This window comes from Montipora foliosa, chromosome 7 (assembly GCF_036669935.1).
Source record: "Montipora foliosa isolate CH-2021 chromosome 7, ASM3666993v2, whole genome shotgun sequence".
Taxonomy (NCBI): Eukaryota; Metazoa; Cnidaria; class Anthozoa; order Scleractinia; family Acroporidae; genus Montipora; species Montipora foliosa.
This window is the reverse complement of record NC_090875.1, coordinates 5,216,541-5,224,260: the sequence shown is the minus strand read 5'-3', so window position 1 is coordinate 5,224,260 and position 7,720 is coordinate 5,216,541. Positions and strand designations below refer to the sequence as shown.

The 7,720-nt window shown below is 37.9% G+C and overlaps 1 protein-coding gene across 2 annotated transcripts in view; it reads left to right on the top strand.

Annotated features, from left to right (window-relative positions):
- Window positions 1–1,783, top strand: part of LOC138010911 (adenosine receptor A2b-like) — a 47,415-nt gene extending 45,632 nt beyond the window's left edge. For both annotated transcript variants that reach the window (XM_068857927.1, XM_068857928.1), the window contains one exon: window positions 1–1,783. This exon is cut by the window's left edge and continues 8,256 nt beyond it. The gene's annotated coding sequence lies outside the window, so the exon portion shown is untranslated.
- Window positions 1,784–7,720: the final 5,937 nt, after the last annotated feature.

Here is a 7,720-nt window from a genome sequence, read left to right as displayed (position 1 = left end):
ATACCCTTTTCAACCTCCTGGATGTTTTCAGGAAACTGTCAGGTCTTAAGATAAATACATCTAAAACTGGAGGAATGTGGGTTGGCTCCTTAAGATATAATTTTTCAAAACCCTTTGGTATTATAAATGGAGCGGCGAACCAATCAAAGCCCTTGGGTTGTACTATTCTTATGATACTAAATTACTGCATGAAAAGAATTTTATCGAGAGGCTGGACAGCGTCAAAAAGCTTGTAAATATCTGGTCTTCAAGAGGTCTTTCTGTTTATGGGAGAGTGACAGTTATTAAGTCCTTAATTATTCCTAAATTTGTTTATATTTTGTGGCTTCTGCCGGCTCCAAAGGAAATCGTCCAAGAATTGAACCGAATATTATTTAAATTTCTATGGAAAGGAACGGATAAAGTAACAAGACTGTCCACGATAAATGAATACGAGAACGGCGGACTAAAAATGATTGATCTTGAAAGTATGATTAAATCGTTACGGCTAGCCTGGCTGAAAAGAATCTTTGGAGAAAATGACGGTGCTTGGAAAAGCTATCTACAAGTTTTATTGAAGCGTCACTGAGGTCTCCTTTTATTTTATTGCAATTACGATATCACAGACTATTTTGTTCCTTCCCTCTTTTATTCCGACTTACTTCAGTGGTGGTCAGAATTCCGGGACGTTTATGGTACTACAAAAAAAGAAAAGAGATACGAATAAACAACAAACCTATCTTCTATCGAACTCTTTTTGAAAACGGCGTAACTTTTGTAAACGATCTTTTATTCGACACAGATACCACAAACTCTTTCAAGTTTATTTCAAGCAAAATGAGTAATACGAATTTTTTAACTTGGGCGGGACTTCGCCACTCCGTTCCATTACACCTAAAAACCAAGGAAAGCACTCCTTCTGAAATTTCTTTGTTGGTAACAATAGAGGGCAAAGACTTTGATGTGTTAAAAAAGAAATCTAAGGACTATTACACATTAATAAAAAACTCAAAAGCCAAGCTTCCAAATAATTTTCAACATCTGAGGAAAACTTTTAATTTGTCAGAAGATCACTTGAAAAAGGTTTTCTGGCTACCCCATAGGGTGTCCTTTGAACCATACATAAAAGCATTTCAGTACAAAGTCCTTAACTCGATGCTATTTACTAAAACAAAGTTATTTAAGATAGGTTACATCTCAGAGGATAAATGTTCGTTTTCTAACTCAGAACCGGAAGCTCCACACCATCTCCTTTTTCATTGTAGCCTTGTGCAACCTTTTTGGAAAGATTTCGAATATTTCTTCTTCCTACTGACCAGAGAATTCGTCCACCTTACTCTGCAAGATGTCATGATTGGTATTATTTACGCGAATTGCCCTTTACTAAACTATTTGATACTAGTCGCTAAATCATATATATGGGATTGCAGAAGAAATCTGTCTCCTCCTGTTATAAACGCCTTTAAGTTAAAGGCAAAAATTAAGTATGAAACGGGAAGGGATTATATGTGTAAATACTAATAACATGGACAAATGTAATAAGAAGTGGGATTTGTGCATGGGCTCTGAACCGTAACCCGTAATCTGTTTTTTGAAGTGTGTTGTTAGCACTGTACGTATTTGGCTGTGCATGGAATCCTGATCCTGTACATGGAATCCTAATTTCATAATATTTAGATAGGCATTAGACAAGTATTGTAATGAAGTGTTAGTAAATGCAGTATTGTAAGTAGTGTAATTTGATGTTTTAGAATTGTATTTAATTAATGTATGTAAAAAAAAATTAAAAAACAAAAAAATTCTGGTGAAAGGAATACGACGGTCAAGCAAAATTTTAGTTTCTAAAGAATCTGTGGTAACGCGTCGGTGGGAGATTGAACAGAAATTTATTTTATCAAACGAGTTGATAAAGGTCGAATAACCACCGTGAAAGATTTGGAAAGCTGACGTTTCGAGCGTTAGCCCTTCGTCGGAGCGAATAATGCTTGCATTTACATATTAGCAACAAGTCACATTGATTGGTGGACGCTAGGGAAGAATAGCCCCATTCCAGTAATTCCCAATCTGGAGGAAAAAACAATGGTTGTTCTCACCCCTGAGAGAAACAACCTTTCAAATGCAAAACATGCAGTCTTATTGTTTTGTCCGCCAGATTGAGAATTAATTGAAAGGGGGTCTATATCGTGGAGAAGATTAATGCATTTGACATGCAATGTTAAAGAAACATGCCAGAATGGCAGAACACAGGTTGAGTCATTTTCGTGGAAGACAAATCAAAGAAATATTTTGGTATCTGAAAGGGAGAAAGAGATGAACAGCAAAAACTTTTACCTATCCTTAAAAGCACAAAAATGCCGGAATTTTACAAAGGAACGAAATAAAGGATACTGGCTTCCTAAAATAACTAGAAAATGAAAGAACCAGGAAGTGAAATTGCATGAAAATAAAATTACATTGGGTCGCAAAACACACACAGAGAATAGACATACAAATTAATATCTGCCGAACGTTTAAAGAATACATGAAAAGTAAAGCAGAAAACAAATCATACAAACCAAATTTAAAAATGGGTAAAGAAGAAGAACTGATAGTGTATTGAAAAGAATCAGATAATGAAAGAAAATTAGGTCAACAACTCATGCATCAACGAGAAACTCCTTATCAGTAAAGAGGCATATTGGAGTGCACAGTTGTTTTCTTTGGCACCTTTTGGCTTGAATAGGCGTCAGGAATTTCACACGAAAAAAAGAATAAACTACAATTAACGTAGAGACCACATGTAAGTTGGGCGGGGGGCCCCATCTGGGAATTTGTTACGGTATTGCTGTTTGGGGGCCCGGTTCGGGGCGCCTTTTGTGCCCTGTCGCGGCGTGGTTTCGGGGGCTTTGATTGGGAATTTTGTTTTGACTCTCGCCCTTTTGTTTTTAACGCTGGCTCCTTGACATTCTCAGTGGACTCGACAGCCTTTCTTTTCTTCTTTTTTCATTTTATTTGTATGTTTGTATTCTTTTATTTTATCTTTCGGTTTGGTTTTCCCCGTGGGTTCGTTTCGTATTGTCATCGGTTTCACGCGTAGTAATTACCGATTGTTCATCACTTGTTAATTTTTTGCGAATATGTGTTATCACGCCCTGTTATGTAATCATCTTTGTAATGTTATGTTATCTTTTATACTGTAAACTTATTTAAGGAAATTGTAATTTACTATTCACTTGCACTGCAACTGATGAAGGTCACAGCCCGAAACGTCTTTTTATTAAATTTTTTATCATTTTAAGAATTTTTACTGTATATATTTTCCTTCGCTCGAAGTTGTCCGTCCTCGTTCTCTACAACAATTTTAAATTATGTCCTCGAGGTTTGGACTGTGAATCCTTTCGGATCCTTCTGGATATATATATATATATCTGAGCGAATTCGCTAAAAGGTAGCCGCTGGAGTTTTCGCTTGAGCACGGGCGTAGCCAAACAGTCCAGGGACAGTTCTAACTCTGAGTTGTGTGTCAAAAGCACAGGGCTGGGAGGGGGCGGGGGGTGCTGCTTTGAGACTTTAACTGCGCTTAGAGTTTGTGGCCTTGTTAAGTGTGACTTTACAGTGTAGGATGCCTTGGCAATTTTTCCTGGACTATTGTAGGCCTGAATGATAGTTTGCTTTTGATCACCAATTAGAGTGAACCCACAGTGTGGCGTGGGGTGATGATTGGCAGTTGTCTGACCAAAGCACAGGGGTTGGGAGGGTGGCTTTATTTTTACATTGTGACGGCAGCAGAATTGGCTTGTTTTCACAATTTCCGCAGCCACCTTTTGACAAATCCAGTTAGAAATTTATTATTATCTGCGCGTTTCTCTCCAGAATGGCATTCTGTGAGCCAGGCTGAGTAAATCGAGTGTCATCAGCCGATCTTTGACTGAATATATATAAAGAAAGTATAAAGAAAGTAATCGAGTCAACAAATGATCTGACTAGCCATCTTATTACTAACTAGTTTCGTACCGCACGAACTGTGCGGCACTCTTCAGATAAAATAGCTAAGTGAAGATTCCGTGTTTTTTACGGAATCTTCACCTAAGTGAAGATTCCGTGTTTTTTTTTTTTTTCTTCACTCAGCTATTTTATCTGAAGAGTGTCGCACATTTCGTGCGGTACGAAGCTAGTTAGTAATAAGATGGCTAGTCAGATCATTTGTTGACTCGATTACTTTCTTTATACTTTCGTTATATTCACGCTCTAGTCTTTTTACTATCGAGCACTCTCGAGCTCCCTACAGACGTTCAAGATTGCTGTGAAGTACATATATTTCTCCCAATGAAAAATGTCATCCAGGGGTTGTCCATCCTTGGTCCTTTCAAACTTCATATATAGCTCTTTGGCATTACAAAGCTTTTGCTTTCATGTCCAAATTGAGCACTCTACTGGGATGAGTCATTGCCGCTAGCAATTGCGCATGCTCACAAGCTCGCTAATTTGAGCACTCTGGCATGGCTTAGATGTACCACATGTGTGGGACATTTGGGGTGGCTTTATAAGTTTAACCTACATCCCAGACATCAGCACTGCACTGATGAGACCCAGAAGGCCGAAACAACACTGTCTGCAGTGATATATATTGCACATTTCTTTGAGTAGAACGTATTTTGTAGAGCGCTCAACTCAATCGATGGAGGAGCAATAACGAGTAACCATCGTGTTAAAGTGCCCCTGTGACCAAAAAATCAATTCATGTTTTTCTTTGGATTTCAAAATTATGTCAACAAAACACTAAGTGACCCACGTTTTAAGCCTTGATTTCAAAAAGACACCTCTTTATTTTAACTGTAATTTTCCTATTTAATGGTCCGCCATTACTAACATTATGTTCTTGAGAGAGCTGGATCGAGGAGAAAATGACGTCAAAGGCTCACTTGTTTAAGAATGCAATACGTGTGTACGCCGCAGAATTAATATGCAGCACGGGGGTTTGGGCTTTCAGACTTTTAAACTCACGCTTTGCATATATAATAAGCTGCGTTCACACGCTGAAACTTTAAGCTAGTGAGCCTCTACCGTCACTTTTCCCTGGATCCAACCGTCTGAGGTCCAATCGGTCAATTTTGAACGTGAGTAATGGCGGACCGTGAAATCCAAAACTTACACTCAAAGTAAACAGCCTTTGGATAAAAGTCAAATCTCAAAATTTTGCCAGTCAGGTGTTAAGCAAACACACTTTCAAAATCTGAAGGAAAAAAGGAAGTGGTTTTTTTTATCACAGGGGCACTTTAATGCTACAGAACTGTTTCGTATGGTACAAGTACCACACTCATCAGGCAATTTTTAACGACTGAGATGTTGAAATTGGAAAGGTGGCCTGAATGCTCACTCGAAGGAAAATGCCTTCAAACTAACGTAATCTATCAAGCAACAGTCACCACCGAGACAACAACTGAAACCTACGTTGGACTAGCCACAAACTTCAAGGAACGCTACAGGAACCACAAAACATGCTTTCGACATTCAAACAGAAGAAATGAGACAGAGCTTTCCAAACACGTTTGGAAATTACAAGACGCAAAGAAACCGTTTCAAATTAATTGGAAAATTCTCAAAAAATGTAGACCCTACAGCAACATTAGCAAGAAATGTAGTCTTTGTCTGAATGAAAAGTTCATAATCATGTGTAAGAAAGAACAGTGTAGCCTTAACAGAAGAAACGAATTAGCAAGTTCATGACCCCACAGAAACCGATATGTACTCCGGAACTTTAGATAGAGTAACGTAAATTTAAAATACCGACATATAATCCCCTTTTATCATGTTTTGTTACCTAGCAGCTCCTTAAATGTAACGCATTTACTATAGCAACCATTCAAATTTCCGTATTTAACTGCCACCTTTCCAATTTCAACAGTTCTGAGTCGTTAAAATTGCCGGATGAGTGTGGTACTTGTACCATACGAAACAGTTCTGTAGCATTAAAACGATGGTTACTCGTGAAACCTAAACTTGTGTGAAGTCGTATATAACTGGCAACCCTTAGCAACAGAAATGAGCTTGTAACAAGTTGCAGACATGCAAAGAAATTCCTTCTAAATAGCGTAATTATTTAAGCCTATAAGGTTAGCTGCTCACTGGAAACAGTTTGTATTGTTTAACCGTTGCTATGCACCTCAGCCTATGATGAATTGCAACCGTTTTTTTTCAAAGTCACTGTAAAACACCATGGATTCCTTCTTTTTGGCAGTTGCCTGATGCGGATTGCTTCGCGAGAAGCATGAAACTCGGAGTAGCAAATAAATGTTTTTGACCTAGTTCAAGTCTACGTATCTATATATATATATATATATATATATATAGAAAGTTCTTTGGGCTGTCTGAGCCAAAGGAGATAGTGGCGTTCCAAAAGGATCCCTTAGAGATTCCCGGTCCAAGCCTCGACATATGAATTTTATATACAGTTAAAAGAGTCAGAGGACGGACAACTTTTGGAAGCTAAAAAAAACGTAAAAAACGTTTCGGTCTTAGACCTTCATCAGTTTACAGCATGTGGATAATAATTAGGTTTAAGAGCTTATATATGGTTTACAAGGAAGTCTCGGTATGTTACAAAACTTAACAACAATACAACTAAAAAACGTTACAAACGAAACAAAAGAAATAATTCTATTCCGAAAGGTACAATGTAATAACAACGAGAACTAAAACAATCATTAAAGTAAAGAATTCATGTGCTACATTGAGTTGTGAAGTTATGTGGTTCGTTAAGCTTGCAGACTATTTCGACTCAAGTGGTCGGTTGGTTGTAGGTGATTCTGTTTCTGGAGTGGAATTCTTGCCTTTTGTTAAGGCCAAAAGGTGCTAATGAGAAAAGTTGCGCACTCCAGTACGCTTCCTTCGTGATCAAAAGTTTATCCAAAAAATCTCAGTGCAGTTGGTAGCAGACACCTGATCGACACACTGGAAAGAAAAGTCGTTAAGGGCATGCGGACTATTGTTATAATGTACCGCGACCTCACTGGTTTTCTTGTTCGTTACCATTGATGATTTATGATTACGGAATCTAACTTTGAATTGTGTTGCCGTTGAGCCAACATATTGAAAGCGACATTTGTTGCAGGATGCAAGATAAATTACATTTTTAGAATCACACGACAGTCTTGGTTTAATAAAGTATTTTCTATTGGTTTGGAAACTCTGAAAAAAATTTGATTCTATCAAAAAGGTTTTGCAAAGATCACATCTACTACGTTTGCATTTAATGCAACCACCTGTTTCATTGGTTTCTTGTTCTACTCTTGTTCTGTATTTCGATGGCGCCAAAATTTCTTTCAAGTTTTTTGTTCTACGAAACGAGGGAATAATTGAATTAGATGGAAAAAATTCTCTTAATTTGGGATTAGATTGTAACAAGTGCAAATGCTTCCTAATGACGTACCCTTTGTTAGGTAGGTGAGGATTGAAGGTCATCACTAATGGAAACAGTTTTCTGTTCTCCCTGGTTCGGGGCAAAAGCAGATCATCTCTAGGAATGGCCGAGGCTTTAAGGAATTGCCTCTTAACGAGTGTTTTCGGGTAGCCTTGATTAACAAGGTACCTTTCATATTCCAGCATTCGCGTCTGTAAAAAATTCTGATTTGAGCAATTCCTACGTAATCTCAAGTCCACTCCGTATGGAATCGCTTTGAATACATGTTTGGGGTGAGCACTAGTGGGTGGCAAGTACAGATGACTGTCCGTAGGTTTAGAGTAAATGTATGTTCTAATGAAG